We start from the raw sequence: 20,170 nt of genomic DNA, 5'->3' as shown, positions 1-20,170 counted from the left end.
GGAAGGAAGATTGGCAACAAATATTTTTTGTTATCATGGTGTAACCATTTAAGAAAGAAAGGTGAGACAGACTTTTTTGATATGGCTTGTATGCTCTAGAACACAGAAACAAGATGAGATAGTTCTTGGAGCACTCCAAAGCCTGACTTACTAGTTTCCCGTCTGAGCAAATAGGCTTGAGAACAGCAAACACACACCCAGGAGCGAAAGAATACGGTGATACCTATCTCATGGATAGCATAGGCTCTGATACCAGAATCTTCATTTTTATCCACCTTCACCTTAGTGAGTTCTAAAACCCTTTGAGCAGTTTCTCTTGCCATTTGCTACCCATGGAAGCCATTTCCTTCCTGTCTGAAGAAAGTGAGGAGAGGTGAAGAAATGGGGCCATGAGTGAAAGCAGCCTTCTGTGCCAAGCAGTCAGGTCTCAAGCTAAAGGGAGAATAAGCCATGAGGTTAATTTTGTCTAGTTTTAGGTACAAATTACTTTATTTTAGTTTTGGGGGAAGTAAAATGAAGCAATTGAGAAAGAAGAAAGAATTCAGGAAAGAAATTCTATTCTTACCAACCCAGCAGGGATGTACATTTCAATTGCTGAGAGGAAACAATATTAGATGTAATACTAGAGGCTCATTGGAAGCGGAAACGGGAGCCCTAATTTGAAGCGGGAGCCATTCATAAAATGACTCACAAACTTGCAAGAATTAAACCAAGTTTATGAAGAAAAATTCTTGTTTGCATTTTTTTCCCTTTTCAAGCAAGTGATGAACAGTAATGTGGTCCATATCCAAGGTCACATCAGTGTTTTTCTGGTTTTTAACCATGGTCATTATTAAAGGAAGAGATGGACAGATATATATGTTGAGTAACCAAGGAGTAACTGACAACAAAAGGGGGAATATTGGAAAATCCTGGCTCCTGGTCATACCCTGGATTAATAAGAGGAAAGAGCAGTTAATGGTATTTTATATGTGAGGTAAATCTGAGGCCCAGACTTCTCTCATGAAGGACATTAGGCAGCAGAGACACCAGTGACAGGTCCTTTCATTTGCCAGCTTGGCTGCCTCAAGGGATCTGCATGATGAAAGCAGGCGATTAACAGAAATCATGTTTTCACTGTAGGGCTTTTACACATTTCCTGCCGGACAGCTCTATAGTCAGATGGCACCCTTTATTGAATTAACTGATCAGATTAGTACCGATGCCTTTCCGTGTTCTGTGTCCTCCCCCACATTCATGTATCTCACCTCTATGTGGGACAGAAACATCTTTGCAGTGGATGCCAGCAAAGCTTCCGCTACTCAGAACCAAAAGAGCAATATCTTCTTCTGACTCATTTCTCAAGACTCCTGACTATTACCACTTTGTAATGCATTATGGGGCAAGCAAGCTGCTTTGGATCACAGAGCTGCTATGCATTCCAAACTTCCTCCCCAAGAGAGAAAACACGATGTAATGTACAGTCATGGGCCTGAATAAATTTCTTTTCTCCCCACAAATTGCTGTTGTCTTATATTACTGCCAAGAGGAATGAACCTATGTCACCATAGTTCCTTAAATCTGTCCTCTCGCACTTCAGAACTTGACTTTTGGAGTGAGAATTGGACATTTAATTCCCTGGGAAATCCAGTCCAGAGTGTCAAGGCTTTCTCAACTGAAACATGGGTCAGATGTCAAGTCTGTCACTGAAAAAAAGGAAAACTTAACCTCTCTTATTGTTTTCATATTTTTGTTTCTCCTCTCCCATTCCCCTCTTCCTCATCAATGGCACATTTTCTGAGTGTCTCGGGGGAAATTTGGGACACCCTCACTCTGTAGAGCAATAAAGTTGGGGAAATAATAAAAACACTTAACTCTTATGTAGTCTGATTCCTGTCGACTTTTCTAAGTAATTACTTAAAATAACTCATTCAGCCATCATAAAACAATCCTGATGTCAATGTTACTTTTAATCTTCATTTTACAGGTAAGGAAGCTGAAGCGCATGGAAGCTAAGAAACTTGCCCAAGTTTGCAACAGTATAAAGTGGTGTGGCTAGTATTCAAACAGGTAGTCTGGCTCCAGAATATATGCTAAATGGCTTCTTTAAGAGATGTTCTTGTTAGTTGGCATATTTCTCAGAGTACTAGACTAATACCACTAAAGACTTTTGCGCTAATGAATATAGTTAACTAATGAAGAGTGAGCCAAGTAGAGAGCTAATGAGAGCTGAAAGAAGAAATGCATTTATACACACACAAACACGTACACACACGTGTGCATGCACACACACGTGCTCACACACGTACTGAATCATGAACTTGTACGTTCATGTATTCGTTGATTATTCATTTATTTCTTCATTCAGAACATGTCACCAACATGTGTCACTTTGGGAAAGTATTTCCAATCTCTCTCAGACTGCTCAACCTTTTGTCAGATGGAAGTACTAAGTGTAGACATAAGTTTTTTGTGAGATTTAATTGAGATGTGGCATGTAAAATGTAAGCACAGTCTGGCCCATAGTATGGCTCAATTACTATTTATTTAAACTAATTATTTTTACTAATGATTTAAAAAAGAAGGAAAAGCAAACAGCTAGTATTTATTGAGCCCTAACTTTGTACAGGGTCACTGTGTTTAGAGAACAGGGTAGTTAACACGTTGTTTATCTCTGTTTATGTGATTTCTGCATATTGTGTTTCTCTTTCATCCCATCTATTGTTTTTCCTTCATTGATTTTAAATGTTATTGGAGAGGGGCATTTTGGTCATGGGCCAGTGTGTATCACTACCCCTCTAAATATCACTTTTTTTTCCCTCTGGCTCATCTCAGACGTGGTGTATTTTTAAAGGTCTGACTTTATTTCCAGGCTGCTTCTGATGATCCAGAGCCTCATTCAGTTCAATCCAATTTTATTCAATTCAGTTCAGTTCAAAGAAAAATTGTGTGGCTTCTACAATATGATACAAAGATGATTAAGGCAAGATCCTGCATCAAGTTCCTTACAGCCTTTTCTTGTTCTACCTCAAATCATGTTGTTGGTAGTCTCCCTTTATAATTGGAGTTTTGGCTCAGTCTTCATCTTGCCACCATCTTACCTCTAACAGGCCTGAGCAAGTTAGAAATCTGAAGACTGCTAGCTCAACCTAAAGGGGCAAGAATGACCATCTCTGAAAATTCATTCATTATGTGCAAAATGTACTCACAAGGAATTCTTCAAAAGAACGGCTGATCTTCAACTACATCAAGAATTTAATAAAGCTCTATGAGTCAAGGGCATTTTTCAAGACAATAATGAATATGACATTAACTGGCCTTGCTCCCTATGAGCAAAGTGCATTCCAGTTTCCTTCTAGTGTCAGTCTATATGAGGCTACCTCAAAAGCCTCCATAAAAACCCATTTTCTTCTTCCTTTCTCTAAACTCTCACCCTTTTGTAAAGGACATTATCACTCCAACTTCATTTGGGAGCCTAAACACTTCCCTTTGTTTGTATTAGAATATTAACAATCCAAATACCACAGCCATGAGGGAGAATTGAGTCTTAATAAAGTAAGTATACGTTCTGCCCAGATTCCATTGTTTTCCAATGAAGTAACATGTTCATTTACGCCTAATATTTCTGCCCTACTCTGACCATGTAAGGTAAAGAGCAGACTTCCAGAAGGCAACAGCCCCATTAGACTAAGGCTTCATTATGTTCTAAAATGATTTGACAATGAAAACATAAGACAGATCAGAAAGAGAAGGAAAGTGAAATGCCAGAAGCAAGACTCATCTTTTAGGTAGTATGACCATATTTTGTTTCCTGTGCTAAATTGAGATATTACAAAGACTTATTAATATTCCCATGACCCTGATGTTAAAAAAAAACAAACAATTTTCAATATTGTGAATCCCTTGTGTGCCTGCAATATATATACAAACAGCTTCCTTGTCCATATAAAGAGTGGTTTGTCAGTTTTAAAATATGTCCAAAGAACCAACTCTAAGTGCTCTGTGTTTTCTTTACTGTGCGTTTATTTTCTGTTTTATTAATTGGTACTTTTATCCATGTTATTCCCTGGCTCTGATTTCTTTGGGATTGATTTGCTACCAACTATCTTGAGACAGTTGCCTAGATAATTGATTTTCAACTTTTCTTTATTGAACACATGCATATAAGACTATATAGTTTCCTCTAAGCATAGCTATAGTTGACCAATGACTCAGAGAAAATAAAATAATATGCGTGAGGAGCCAGGTAGCAGTGTCCTACATGAGATGCCTTGAGCCAAGCTTTAGGGTTTAGAATACAGCTGTAAACTGCCATGTTTCTTTCAGATTCTGACCAGTAGCTTGTGCTCTGTACTGACTTTCCTGGTTTCTTGCCCTGATTATAACAACAAAAGAGGCCATTGTTCAACACCCATACTTTATGCTGTCTACCACCTCTTATTTCTAGGATTAGGTAGAAGGAGAACTTTGTTGCTCCCCCAACCCAAATACCCCCACCCTCAATAAGAGCAGGACTATGTTTCTAAGCTCCTAGGTATGCTTCCTCTTTGGATTCTTCAGCTACCATTAGTCCCTGCCCTTTTAAAGTGAATCCTCTTCTTCTCCATCCACCCCTTAAGAACCATATTTTGATCAGCCAGTTAATCTTCCACTGATCAAAGAAAAGTGCAGAATTTTGCCATGATATATATCTAGAATACACATTTTAGAATATACATCTAAAAAAAAAATAGGGATGCCTGGGTGGCTCAGTCGATTAAGCCTCTGCCTTTGGCTTAGGTTATGATCCCAGGGCCCTGGTATCTAGCCCCACATCTGGCTCCCTGCTCAGTCTGGAGCCTGCTTCTTTCTCCCTCTCCCTTTGCTGCTCCCCCTGCTTGTGTTCTCTCTCAAATAAGTAAATAAAATATTTATTAAAAAAAAGAATATGTATCTTAGAAACCGATAATGATAAGAAAATCAGAAAGCCATCCCTCTACACCTTCAAATCCTACGCTCACAAGGTAGAAAAAAAATCACTACATTCTCTGGTCCTACCACCCAAACCTTTCCTTGCATGAAAGAAAATGAAGCAAAAGCCTGTGGAAATTTTTTCTTACATTGTTTCCAGAACACCCAGATACATAAGTGATACCTCCTGTTTTTACCCAACAGGAATTTCACCTCATTTACCTGTTAGCAGACCCAGATTTTATTCAAATATTAGGCCAAAATTATTGATATTTGGGAAGAGAGGCCCAATCTTAACTATTTTTTCCCCAATCTTCTGGGCAATGAAAATGTAAAAGGAAAAAAAAAAACTTTCTGGGAAATGTTTTCTTCCCTAAAGAAAGCATAATCACATCTTTAGTCCCTTCCCCTGCTTCACTTCCTGCTTTTGACTGTGGCCATGTTTCCTAGAGCTGGGGCAGCTACCTTCTGACTATGGAGCAGTAACTCTGCTCCCATAAAAGCCAACCCACAAAAATGGCAGAGAAAATGTAGCAATGGGCCTGTGTTCTTTTTTTTTTTTAATTGAAGTATATAATTAACATACATGTTATATTAGTTTCAGGTGTACAATATAGTGATTCAGTAATTCTGTACATTACTTAGTGCTCATCACAGTAAGTGTACACTTAATCCCCTTTATTTCACCCATTCCCCACCCACCCACCCCCCCCCCCTTGGCAACCACCAGTTTCTTCTCTGTATTTTAGAGTCCGTATTTTTGTTTGTCTCTTTTTTTCTTTGTATGGGCCTGTGTTCTTGATGAACCTCCACATTTCTTGTTATGTAGGATTAATAAACCCCCAGGTTGTTTAAGCCATCATTAATAGGCTATTCCATTATCTTTGGCTGAAATTCTTTTCTAACAGATAAATATAATTTTGTCTCAATTCAGACTAACTGATACTTCTTTCCCTAGTTCCAAAACCTCAGAATCTACTCTCTGACTAGAGTGGCAAACTCTTTTGTGCCCAAAACGTTAATGGTTAATGGTGGCTTAATGAGTCACATTATCCAGGAGGTATTTATATTTCAACAGTTGGCTTCAAATTCTTAAGAAAGAATAGGTATTGGGCGCCTGGGTGGCTCAGTCGTTAAGCGTCTGCCTTCGGCTCAGGTCATGATCCCAGGATCCTGGGATCGAGTCCCGCATCGGGCTCCCTGCTCGGCAAGAAGCCTGCTTCTCCCTCTCCCACTCCCCTGCTTGTGTTCTTGCTCTTGCTATCTCTCTCTCTGTCAAATAAATAAATAAAATCTTTAAAAAAAAAAATAAAAAAAAAAAAAAAAAAGAAAGAATAGGTATTTTGATAAGGATTGTATTAAACCTGTAGATTGCGTTGGGTAGTATAGACATTTTAACTATTTGTTCTTCCAATCCATGAGCATGGAATGTCTTTCCATTTCTTTGTGTCCTCTTCAATTTCTTTCATAAGTATTTTATAGTTTTCGGAAGATGGGTCTTTCACCTTTCCGGTTAGGTTTATTCTTATTTTTGGTACAGTTGTAAATGGGATTGTTTTCTTTTTCTGTTGCCTCATTATTAGTATATAGAAATGCAACAGATTTCTCCACATTGATTTTGTATCCTGCAACTTCACTGCATTCATTTATCAGTTCTAGTTGTTTCTTGGTGGAGGCTTTACGGTTTTCTATATATACAGTATCGTATCATCTGCAAATAGTGAAAGTTCTTTTCTCCCACACCGATTTGGATGCCTTTTATTTCTTTTCATTGTTTGAGTGCTGTGGCTAGGACTTCCAGTACTATTTTGAATAAAAGTGGTGAGAGTGGACATCCTTGTCTTGTTCCTGACCTTAGGGGAAAAACTCTGTTTTTCCTTTTTGAGCATCATGTTAGCTGGGGGGGGTTTTTCATATATGGTCTTTATTATGTTGAGATATGTTCCCTCTAAAGCTACTTTGTTGAAGACTTTTGTCATGAACGGATGTTATACTTTATCAAATGCTTTTTTCTGCATCTATTGAAATGAGCATATGGTTTTTATCCTTTTTCTTATTAATGTGCTATATCATGTTGATACAAACACCCCTATGTTTACAGCAGTATTATTTACAATAGACAAATGCTAGAAGTAGACCAGGTGTCCATCAATAGATGAATGGATAAAGAAAATGTGGCATATATATCTATATCTATCTACACACACACACACACACACATACACACACACACACACACACACTGGAATATTATTCAGCCACAGAAAAGGATGGGATCTTGCCAATTGCAATGACATCGATAGAGCTAGAGAGGATAATGATAAATGAAACAAATCACTCAGAGAAAGACAAATACCATATCATTTCACTCATGTGCAATTTAAGAAAAAAAAATGAGCAGAGGGAAAAAAGAGAGGCAAACCAAAAAACAGACTCTTAACTATAGAGAACAAACTGATGGTTACCAGAGGGGAGGTTGGTGAGGGGATGGGTGAAATAGGTGATGGGGAATAAGGAATACACTTGTGATGAACACCAGGTGATGGATAGAAGTGTTGAATCACCCTATTGTAAAACAGAAACTAATATAAACTATATGTTAGCTAACTGGAATTAAAATGAAAGAAAGAAAGGAAGAAAGAAAGGAAAAGAAAAAAAATAAGAAAAGGGAGTATAACAATAAAGAAACAGTTGAACCTCTGAGGAGGATTCAACTACTTAACCTTCAAAGTGCACAATTTTGCTGACCTTTGTTTGAGGTCAGCTTAGAGAGCACATTGATTTGTATGATTTCTGAAAGTGAATCTCACTACTTTACAGTTAGCAGGTGGAATCATATGTCAATAGTGATTTAAGATTAAGGGAAAGGGAAGCAATTGGGATATTTCCTAAGACATTTATTAGTTTCCTTGAATTATTATTGACATAGGATAATTTCTCTTCTTGATAGCAAGTAGAGACTAAAGATGATGAAGATGACAACCCATTATCCTTTTTACTAGAGAAAGAGGAAAATTGAGAGCATTAGTTCAAAAGAATTTTCTATAGGCATCTCAAATTAAATGTTTTAAAAACCAAACATAAAATTTATTTCACTGAGATATTTTTCTTCTCATAATTTGTAATAGGTTTGTGTCTTCCTTGTGACCATTTCACCCTGTCCTCATTCACTGTGTTACCAAGCTTGGCTAATTCTCTTAAGTTGTTTGGAATTTATCTCCACCTTCCACTCAAATCGTTGTACTTCAGGCCATTTTCTTTCTCTTATGAACCATTTGCAATGTGCCCCTTAGAACTCTGCATCTTTCATGTTGTACTCATCATGGTCTCTCTAAAATTCAGACCCAGTCATATCATGAATAAAATCCTTCCATAGTTTCCCAGTTATTTCTTATAATCTAATGCCTATTAACTTCTCTGGTAACTTCTCTCATTTCATTTATATAACATGTGCCCCAGCCACAACCCAATGCTTGGTAGTTGTCTATCTACACCACACTATCTCTGCTTTGCATAACTTTAAATATGCTCTTTCCTCAGAAGCATCTTACTCCTGACTTTCCATCCCTTTTCAATTTAGGAGAGAATAACATGAATACATGAGGAATAGGAGAGAGCAGTATAGTTGGAGACTGCTCGGATGTCGTTTCTTTGGAGAATCTTCCCTTTACTCTTAGTCTGTTTAGAGGGTTCTATAGCATCTGGTAATTATCACCATTGATAATGTGTTATAAGATTATGTATAATAATGTATCACTTTCCCACTAGACAAGTGGTTCTCAACCTTAAGCTATAATGTCCAGGAAAGTTTTTGTTTGTTTCCTAATGCTAATCCTTGGTCTCCATTCCAGACTGCTTGCTAGAACAAATTTCAGATATATGAAGAGGCTATTCTTTCACTGTTTTTCTATATGCATGGAGTGGCTCTAGTTGTCAATCTGACTCAACTGTTCTATATATGGTGTTCATTCATTACATTGAACACCATTTCAGAATCAATTCCTGATGTCTGTACCTGTCTTCTTCAAGCTTGGTCTTCATGAGGTTCTCCTGAAAGACTAACTTTCACCTCTGTGATTCTTGCTACTTGTTTGATTTTGGAGATGTAGCTTCTTCCACTCTAGTTTGTTTTTCAATGAGTTACAAATTTCTCTGTTGCAGAAATTATTTAAGTTGCCTTATGTTATTTTACAGCCCCCCTCCTATTCTTGGAACTTTTACATGTTTATTCCCTTCTGAGGGTTTTAATTGTGGTTCAATGAGGTGTGGAAGGGAAGGAAGTCTTCCATTTTGTCTTGAAAGGACATTAGAACCATTTTAGGTACTCTGTCACTTTTAGCATTTTGTATAACTATTGTTAACCACTGTATCAGGTATGAATATGTCACACTGCAAGTAGAAAAACAAAGACATTGTGTGTTAAATAGAGTTATATTTTCTCACATATTAGGGAGTTTGAAAATAAGCATATAGAGATGTAAATTTTTGGTTTTCTCATAAAAGGCCCATCCTTAGCACATTACCTAATTTTCTAAGATGGCTTTACAACTTGAAGCATCATGTCTATGTTCTGGCTAGAAGAAAAAGAAAAAAAAAAGACCATAGTAGCCACATCTCCCCACTTTTTATTAGAAAAGTGATCGCTTTCCCAGAAGCCTTCTCACCAGACTTAACACTTACCTACACTGTCGCGCGTACTTTAACATAAGGGAGACTTTAAAGTGAGTATTATACTTTCTAGCTTCTGAATAGAGAAAAAGAGAAGGTGGCAAGAAATTAGTATTTAGTGCACCAGCTTATTGGCATGATAGAGCTACTGACTGCTTCTCATAGTTTACAAGCAGTTAAAATAAAACCCTATACGATATCATAAGCATATCTGTGTCTAATTGAAAGAGAACTGGGAATTGATCCATTGGTCTGGAGGGACCATAGGTTCACAGGGAAAAAATTGAGTGGCAACAGTATTCCAGAAAGCAGTCAGATGAGGGGGAAAAAATGGAATAGACATTTCTAGCACTTGAACCTTGACAGGGACAATTCAATACCGTGCACATTTAATTACTCCTGAATTTATTTCCTTATATCATTATTTTATTTTTTAATTGAAATTTTTATTTAAATTCAATTTAGTGAACATAGTGTATTATTAGTTTCAGGTAGAGTTTAGTGATTTATCAGTTGCATATTAACATCCAGTGCTCATTACATGAAGTGTCCTCCTTAATGCCCATCACCCAGTTACCCCATCCCCCAACCCACTTCCCCTCCAGCAACACTCAGTTGGTTCCTCAGTTATGGTTAAGAGTCTCTTATGGTTTGCCTCTCTCTCTGTATCTGTTTTTATCTTATTTTATTTTTCTTTCCCTTCCTCTATGCTCATCTGTTTTGTTTCTTAAATTCCACATGTGAGTGAAATCATATGGTATTTGTCTTTCTCTGACTGACTTATTTTCCTTAGCATGATACACTCTAGTTCCATCTACATCATTGTAAATGGCAAAGGTTCATTCTTTTTGATGGCTGAGTAATATTCCATTGTATGTATGTATACCACATTTTTGTCCATTCATCCGTCTTATATCATTATTTTAAATTTTATTTAACTTAGAAGTTTTCTTTTAAGGAGCTAAAAGTCTGAAGTTCGTACTTCCTAGATCAATGAGAAAATGTAGTGAATGCACCTATTTACTGCTATGAAAGACCCCATTTCCAAAAGAAATTACTGAAAAGACAATTCAGTGATAGCTTAAGTTCCCATTATATTAGGAAAGTGATCTTTTTTTTTCTTTCTATATGCCATAAAAGGGTTATCCTTATTCCTAACTACAAAACATCTAACTAATGTGTTGGTTCTCAAATTAAACGGCAAATAACTAGCATCGTTTTCCTCAAAAGTTAGTGAAATAGTATATATAGTGACCATCTGGCCATTGGAGTAAAACAGATATTAATGTTAAAATCTATTAAGATAGGGGCACCTGGGTGGCTCAGTCGGTTAAGCGGCTGCCTTCGGCTCAGGTCATGATCCCTGGGTCCTGGGATCGAGCCCCACGTCCAGCTCCCTGCTCAGTGGAGAGCCTGCTTTTCCCTCTCTCTCTGACTGCCTCTCTTCCTACTTGTGCTTTCTCTCTCTGTATCAAATAAATAAATAAAATCTTTAAAAAAATCTATTAAGATAGTTGTCAGACTACTTCTGACAACTCAGATAGGCCTATATCACTTCTCTGGGCTTAGTTTCCTCATCTATAAAATAATTATTAACCATAATTATAAGGTTATATTTTTATTAAAAGAAATTCTAAAACATTTTCATCCCAGTAGCTGCATAAATGTGTGTGATTGTGTCTATGAGTATATATACACAGTCTTTGATATTGTGGTTAGATTCTCTTGATGCAGTATCTGAAAAAAAAAGGGGGGAAATTCATTTAACTCTGTGGATGGTGTGATTTTATAGTGTTTAGAACATACATCCAGATTCTAAATAGGTTGATTTTCTCATGACTTATATTTGTGACACATTGAAGATCTAGATTTCCCCTAGTTTAACCATTTTTTTATTCTGGAGTAATATATATGTTTTATATTATACGTTTTTTGTTTGTTTTGTTATATGTTAACATATATGTTTACAACCTAATGTTTTAAAAAGCTGGGATATGTAGCAAATGTTTGAAAACTCTCCTCACAATGAACTATTGAGAACTTAAGTAATCCTTCTTTCTACCATATTTAATTTTTCAAACACACACAATACCAACAGTTAGAGTAATTATAACTAACTCTCAGTCTCCATCAACTAAGAGGGCACCCTAATAAGAAGTGATTACAAACTAAACTCTTTGGGATTAAATTACATGTAGATTTTCATTCTTAGAAATTTAAGTATTCATCTAGACAGATCTTGTAATTGTCATTGCAGTTGGTATAAATGGAACTTTTCTTTAACCTAAAAAAAATAGGAGTGCTTATATTATTCTCCTTCTCTTTTTATATATTTTGTTTGAGTGTTAGAGGGCCCCCCCCCATTATCACCTTCAGGAGTAATAATTGCAGTAAATATGATGAGGCTAGCAGTAAATATGATGAAACAAGATTATAAGTATGAAACATCATACTTATAATGAACATATAATCTTAGGCATTATCTAGCCCAATCCTGTAATGTTTAACTATAACCGTGATAGTTTATGGAACATATATTCAAATCATCCAGATGGAACAAAACCACATCTCCCAACTCTTACATCAATGCCATCCAATATGCACATTGTCTCCCTTAACGGATGCCAGAGAAATTGATTTCCAGTTCTACCACAGCTTAGAGCCAATGCTATAAAAGATCAAACCAGTAGCTGCCAACTTAACTCATATTTATTCTCAGTGTAGTTATATAACTTGAGGAGAGAATACTCAACACCTAAAGCTGTAGTTCTCAATCCTGACTGTACGCTAGCATCACCTAGGGAACTGTAAAATACACTGATGCCATTCCTGTGTTGCTTATTCAGGGATTCTCATTTAATTGGCCTGGGGTGGAACTTAGGCATTAAGATTTGTCAAAGCTACCCACATAATACTAATATACAGGTAGAGCTGAGAACGAATGCCCTAAAACCTCAACCATAAATCAAAGGAAGGTAGAGGCCAGCTTTATTTGGATTTAATCAGCAAAAGAAAGCACAGAAAATTAGAGACAACAGTGCTAGGTTGTATTATATACACACACACTCTTCAAATACTTTGCTATTTGATTCCCATGTGGTCTCAAAAGAAACTAATAATTTCTCTGTGGCTAAAAATTAACTGTACTAATTCATGGCCAAGAGGGCTCTAAAAAGACATGACATCTATCTGTAATGTGGTGTCCTGGATGGGATCCCGAAATAGAAATAAGACATTAGGTAAAAACTTAGGAAACCTGAATAAAGATTTTAAGTTAATACAGGTGCATCAAGGCTATAGCAACATTTTTCTAGATATGTCTCCTGAGGTGAGGGAAATAAAAGCAAAAATAAACTATTGGGACTACACCAAAATAAAAACTGTACAGTGAAGGAAGCCATCAATGAAACTAAAAAGGCAAACCAAGAAATGGACTCTTAACTATGGAGAACAAACTGATGGTTACCAGAGGGAGCTGGGTGGGGGAATGGGTGAAATAGGTCATGGGGATTAAAAATTACACTTATGATGAGCACTGAGTAATGTATAGAATTGTTGAATCACTCTATTGTACACCTGAAACTAATATAACACTGTATGTTAACTCTACTGGAATTAAAATAGGCAAAGAAATACATCAATATTGTTTTCATTATTTGTAGCAAAAGTACTATACTAAAAGTACTATACTATGTAAGAGTATAGTACTAAATGTTGCAACCAATATTAGTACTATAAAAGTATTAATATCTTTATTAATAATAGAGGAAATTAGATGTAGGTCATATGGAAACTATTATTTTGCAATTGGTGTGTAAATCTAAAACGGTTCTAAAATTAAAAGTTTATTTCAAAAAGTAAATGTAGGAGGGCGCCTGGGTGGCTCAGTTGGTTAAGCGACTGCCTTCGGCTCAGGTCATGATCCTGGAGTCCCTGGATCGAGTCCCGCATCGGGCTCCCTGCTCGGCAGGGAGTCTGCTTCTCCCTCTGACCCTCCTCCCTCTCATGCTCTCTGTTTCTCATTCTCTCTGTCTCAAATAAATAAATAAAATCTTTAAAAAAAAAAAAAAGTAAATGTAGGAAATGGTATATTTAGCTTCTATAAGTAAAAAATATTGTTAACATTCTTGTCATTTTAAGAGATATTATAACATTAGCACTTCTATTTACAGTTTGTAAATATTTCACAGCTCAACATTTATTATTCTGAACTTTCTTTACAGATCATCCTCCTTTAAAATATAAATCATCATAATTTTTGTAACATTCTTTAAAAATTTTTTGAGAGGATTTACAATAAAAGATATATAAACAATAAAACTGTAAAAATGAAAATATCAAAATATCAGGATTGCATAGAAAGGTAATAAAGGAGAATAGTAATAAGAGGCCAGGGGAAAGCAACTGTCCTTAGTACTAGTAGTAATAAAATTAATGCAATCACTTAGAAGTATTGCTAATATTACTTTGAAATTCCTCTCCACTGTTAAATTACTTGTAACTCATTAATATATTAAACAATTCTTCATACATCACTTATCATTGTTTTCAAAGTTGTAGAGTTGAACAGATGGAAAATATTAAATAATGTGGGTGGCTTACTTGGCGTGGTTTTGGAGATTGAATTGTGCAATGTGAAAAAAAATTCTATTGAATTCATATTTACCTATTCTACTAACACCCCCACTAACCTGCCACTCTGTGAGAAAGGGGGACTGCCTGACTGCTTGGGGCTCTTATGCCTACATTTGTCAACATCATTTCTTTCACTTCCAATTCCATTATCCTTCACAGTAGAATTAAAAGTGAAGTACGTGGATGGGACTCACAATCATCTCAATTAAATGTTGCAACCAATATCAAATTATTAACTTATGAAAAAAAAGGGGGGATCCCATTTCATTAAAAATAAAGGCACCTTGGCAAGGAGGAGTGGAAATTGGGGTAGGGTCTATATAAGAAATCAGCTTGAAAAGAGAAGTGCTTTAATGTCAACACTGGTCAAATTCTTGGAACACTTTTGATGTAACACTTATTACAGGTATTCTGATTGCTCAGTGCCTTTGGATAGCAGTAAAGTGACAGGAAAACAAAGTTTCTCAGTCATAAGGAAAAAAAAAAAATAAGACAATGCTATGTGTGGCATCAGACAAATCTAGGCTTGATTTATAGCTCTGTCCCTTGTTAGCTGTGTGAGTTTAGATAAATTATTTCTCTGAGCTTCCTTTTTCTAACAAGATGAGACTAGCACAAAATTTACTTTATAGAATTTTTGTAAGAATTAAATTATGTAGCATAAATTAAGTGCTTAGCCTTGTGTTAAAATTTCAGCTTGAGATGCCCAACTATAGATTGGACCTGTATTCTCACAGCACTTAGTGATTCATTTTTCTTTGCATTGGGTCTTCTGGCATAGAAACTAGAGTTCTATGATGTATAATGTAGTATCTCCTGATAGCTTTCCCTGCAACAGTTGTATTTGGGGATTTTATAGAATAGTTATCATTTTATCCATAAATTAAAATACTCCTGAAGTAGAAACCCTTTGAAATATCATTGAATATTTGTTGTGCTAGTTTAGTTCAGTTTTCTCTGGAATTTGGGTCCATTTGTGGAGATGTAATAGGTAGTTCAGCTTTACCTGATAGAAGCTGTGATTTTTGGGTAGACTGGCACTCAGCATCCATTCTCCTTCTATGTGTCTCATGTTTCCAAGTCTAGAAAAGCAAAAGCTACCTAAGTTTCACTTGTAGTTACAGTCCTGGTTGGGAATTACAATTCTGCCAGTTCTTTCTTCAGTTAGAATTCCAGAAGCAAAACCAAAGATATTTGAACTATGAGAGACACTTCTAGCAGCTGAGATTGCAAATTTCTTTTCATGAGTGTTGAAAGTTGATAGTGGTGGTGGTTCTGGATATCCGTCTTGTCTATGTATGTTTGAATTCAGTAGTCCAATAACTATTCCAGAACTTCTCCTCCAGCATTTCCAGTTTTGTGAATACCCGGTTCTTTCTGCAAAATCTTTCTGAAGGAAATATCTAGAGTTCTTTCTGTTTGTTGAATTGTGTTTTGGCTTACATAGATTATGTAACTTTGGGGGGCACCTAAATACTGATTTTCTTATTTCTGAGATAGGAGTAAAAATAGGAAAAAGGTAAACTAGATAATTTTTAGGGCCTATTCCAGCTTTAAAACAGTTATAATTTTGGCGGCCATTGCCATCCCTGAAGTTGGACATCAACTTGATTTTGAGGTTTATTTTTTGTGCTAGATACTTTCTGTTTTCCCCTACAGATCTATTCCTCACCGTTTTTGACCCTGTGTCCCAAGAGACTCATCTTTACGGACTTCCTCCATAGGCTCCCTGTTGTCTGGCTTCTGATTGGGCTCAGCCAATAGAAGGCACTAGCAAAATTGGTAAGAGGAAGAGGAGTGAAGCTAGGATATTTGCTGCCTCACCTCTCTTCCTTACAGGTGGCCTTAGGCTAAAGGTGTTCCTCTGTTAAGGGCCATAGTTTTGGTGTGCAATCCTTTCCTCAACTACAGCTATTTGCACCAGGTTCTGGTAACCATTCATTCTTCTTAATTATAGAGGCCAAGACATGGCATATATTTCCTGTTATAGCCAGGCCTAGAGTACTGCACAATTCCTTGCTGATTTCCCTAACCCTGCCCACACTTTAATAAATAGACCTTTTATTAACTTTTCCTCAGTTGTCCATTTTAGAATGCCATCTGTGTCCTACAGAACCCTACCTACATTGAGTGAGAAAGTAAATGAGTACCATGAATTAAAAAAGTCAAAATAAAACAAACAAACAACAACAACAACAAAAAGAAAAACAAAACACCCATCAGAAAGTTCCAGACTAAGCTTTGGAAAATTTATACTCTTCAGTCTGTCTATATTACCCTCCTTCTATCCATATACCCACCTATCAAATTCCTACTCACATTTATTATATCCTATAATGAGTTAATCTTCTTAGATTATCCCTGTGTTATGTCAAGTCCTGTTCAAACTTCAGTGGCCCCTTATTGCCTCAAAATCATCTAAATCTTTTAATTTGAAGTTCGAGGTCATCTGTTTTTCCCTGAGTATATTCTTTGTATGTGTATGTGCATATGTGTAAGTGTGGTATGTGTGTCTTTTTTTAAATTTCTTTTATTTTATTATGTTAGTCACCATACAGTACATCATTAGTTTTTGATGTAGTGTTCCATGAATCATTGTTTGCGTATAACACCCATTGCTCCATGCAGTACATGCCGTCCTTAATACCCATCACCAGGCTAACCCATCCCCCCACCCCCTCCCCTCTAGAACCCTCAGTTGTTTCTCGGAGTCCATAGTCTCTCATGATTCATCTCTCCCTCCGATGTACCCCCCCTTCATTTTTCCCTTCCTTCTCCTAATGTCCTCCATGCTACTCCATATGTGTGTCTTATATGTGTATTTTGTGTGTGCGTTATGTGTGTTAGATATTTTAGTGTGTTGCATGTGTAGAGTGTGTGGTACATGTGTTGTGAGTGTGATGTGTGTGCAGTGCGTGTGTTGTTTATCTGGTAGGTGTGTGCTATGTGTGTTTTGTATTTATACTGTGTATTGTATGAGTGCTATCTGTGTGATATATTCTTATCCTTTTTTTTTTCTGAGATTCTTTCTCTGGAGAAACTGCAGTGATTTCTCACCCCTGAGCCGTGATCATGCTGTCTTCCTTCCCTACAATGGCCACCTTGCCTTGTCTTTCAATATTCAACACAATTCACAAAGAAGCTCAAGTTCTGTCACTTTCTTGTGTACTATTATGAGCAGTGTAATCTCTTTCTCAACTAGCTTCAGTATATTTGGAACCAGAGTGTATAGTTCATTTTTATTATTGTATCACATTATAATTTAAATTGATTTATTTTTACTTTTCAATAATAATGAAGATTACAGTTAACATTTATTGAATGCTTCTACATATTGAACATTTCCCATTTAAGTTTCACAATAACACAATGAAATAGTTATTAAAATCCTTCCTCCATCTCTTGCTTGTTAGTTAATTAATTAGGCTGTACCTCAGTTTGCTCATTCTAAAATAGTATAATAATAATTCTAACCACCTAGGCTTTCTTTTGTGATGATTAAGTGAATTGATATATGGAAAGCACTTAGAAGAGAACCTAGCACATTGTAAGCACTCTACAAATTTTAGATAGTAGTAGTACCCCATTTTATAGAAGGGAAAACTGAGGTTTGGAACTTACCACAGGTCACTTAGCAGTAAGATGTAGAGCAAGAATTTGAAACTGATGCATTGGTTAGAGGAGAGCCTTAGGTACTATGCAATTCAGCTACTATATTATATCTGCTTTGAGGGTAGATGATTTGTTGTTGTTCTTATATAAAGGGCCACACATAGTAAAATCTTTTAAGAAGTAATTATCGGAGAAAAGCTGGTATCTTCTGAAAAACTTGTATTTTTTTTCATCTTGTCAGGAAAACATTATCAGTTCTGTTTCACTCTTTACCTTAGATGTGCCAGAAAGATCAGGTAAAATTTAATGTTCAAAAGCAATAGTTACATTTGCTAGGATATCGGTATAAACGATTTCTTTTCAGTATAATTTGGATAATATATTTCTATTTTATTAAGGAAACTAGATGCTTGTATTTGTTGCAAAATATATTTTGGAAGGAGATGAAGTAAAATTTATAACTAATCTATCTTTATACTACCATATTGCCAACCAAGTGTATTTTGTGTAGCACACATGTAACACATATTGTTTAAGTCAACCTAGTATTTGAGTTACCTGATATAATAAAAATGATATACAAATTAGTATAAATGCAGCTAATTAAAATTCAACCAAATTTCTTGGATTTTTCAAATAGGAAAAATCTCAGGAAGTTCAATGAACTTCCTGTACAAATGTGGAGTTTCAATTCACATTTATCCAGTATCTCTTTTCAAATTTTCCTGCCAAAACTATTGTATTATGCTACAATTATCCAGAGGTGCTATTTTACACTTGGGCTATTATTTCAGAAGCTCTGCTTCCGATGTCTAATAAGGTTTCCACACATAACTCCCACACCCCAGAGCAGCCTTCAAAGGTCATTTCTTCATCCCGTTCTTTGCCGACATAATTGCACCTGCCAGGTGAACTGCAAAACAAGTCCCAGGAGCACAGGGTGAGTCAGTCGCTGTCATCTAAGCAGTTTTCCTGTTTATGCTCATCCAGAGCATTATGGGCTGGGAGGGCTCTGGGGCCATTTGTAGCTTCTCTTTTTGATAGCCAGAATTTTCCATACATTAGTTCTCAATTCCCAATTTCCCATAACAGGAAGTTGAAAAAGATTTGAAATCAAAGAGAAGAGTTTGCGATGAGCAAAAATGAGAGAGAGACCACTAACATTTCCAAAACATCCCAATTTGAAGAGGGAAATATATCATGTTTCTGAAATGGTTTTAAAAAGCTTGCAACTAACTGGAAAACCTTTTGCTCACTTTTCCCTGTCGTGTTTACCTTTCCTGTAGCTTCCCAGGGGCTCTTTCAGTTGAAATTCCTTATTGCTAGTTGCAAATCTCATAGCAAAGTCAAGTATTTCTCTGTGGAACAAATAGATGTGCTTAGTATTTTCCCAGTTATCTCTGCAACTGGAGAAAAAAAGTGAATATTTTCAAAATCCCATCCCACCATTGGAATATGATTTAATGATGTGACCTCCTTAAAAAGTGTCCTTTTTAAAGAATGAAAATAAAGAATGATGTGAAAGCTGTAATTCTATAGCTAATGTTATGTGTTTTCAGTCAATGATTGCATTTCTAAATATATGAAGTGTGTAAAACGTTGAAAAATGCAGATAAATAAGACAGTGTTCATGGAATGGAGTGTCATATTTTTGTTTAAATCTTGAAAATATCTTAGAGCAGATTATTTCATATGCAAAGTAATATCCAGGATAGCATAAAACACTGTAATAATTTAAATGCTTTATTTTCATATCATTCAACATAGTGCTTCCAGTGTTATTTTTTTAAACCCACTGGAGAAAAGTTAAAGTAAAATAACCATATGAACTGACATAATAACATAAAATGTGTCATGTAGTATGCTCAGCAATTCAGCCCCCCCCCACACACACACACATTATTTCCCTAAGTATTCCTGTTCTCATTTCACGTGTGAAAAATAGACTCAGTTGCATAGGCCATACAAAATCACACAGCTAAAAAGAAATCCGTGTGTATTTGACCTTCAATGAGTCTGTATGTAAACCTTGAACTTTTTAAATCTATACCAGAGCCACCTAACCCAAAACATTATAGCAATAAAATATTATATATCATTATAACAATTATTATAATAATCTCATGTAATAGTCTATAACATTGTAACAACATAATAACACTAAGGAGGGTCATGACTGGGTGAGAGATATATCTGGAAGTGAACTCTAATTAGCAGGAGGCCAAAGTACCTCAGGGTACTTTGAGGATGACTGCACAAATAGTAGAGGATGGCAAATGTTTTGGCAGATAGCAACAGATTCCAAACGTAAGGCCAAAAAAATGGA

This window comes from Neomonachus schauinslandi, chromosome 11 (genome assembly GCF_002201575.2).
Source record: "Neomonachus schauinslandi chromosome 11, ASM220157v2, whole genome shotgun sequence".
Taxonomy (NCBI): Eukaryota; Metazoa; Chordata; class Mammalia; order Carnivora; family Phocidae; genus Neomonachus; species Neomonachus schauinslandi.
Note: the sequence above shows the minus strand (reverse complement) of the source record.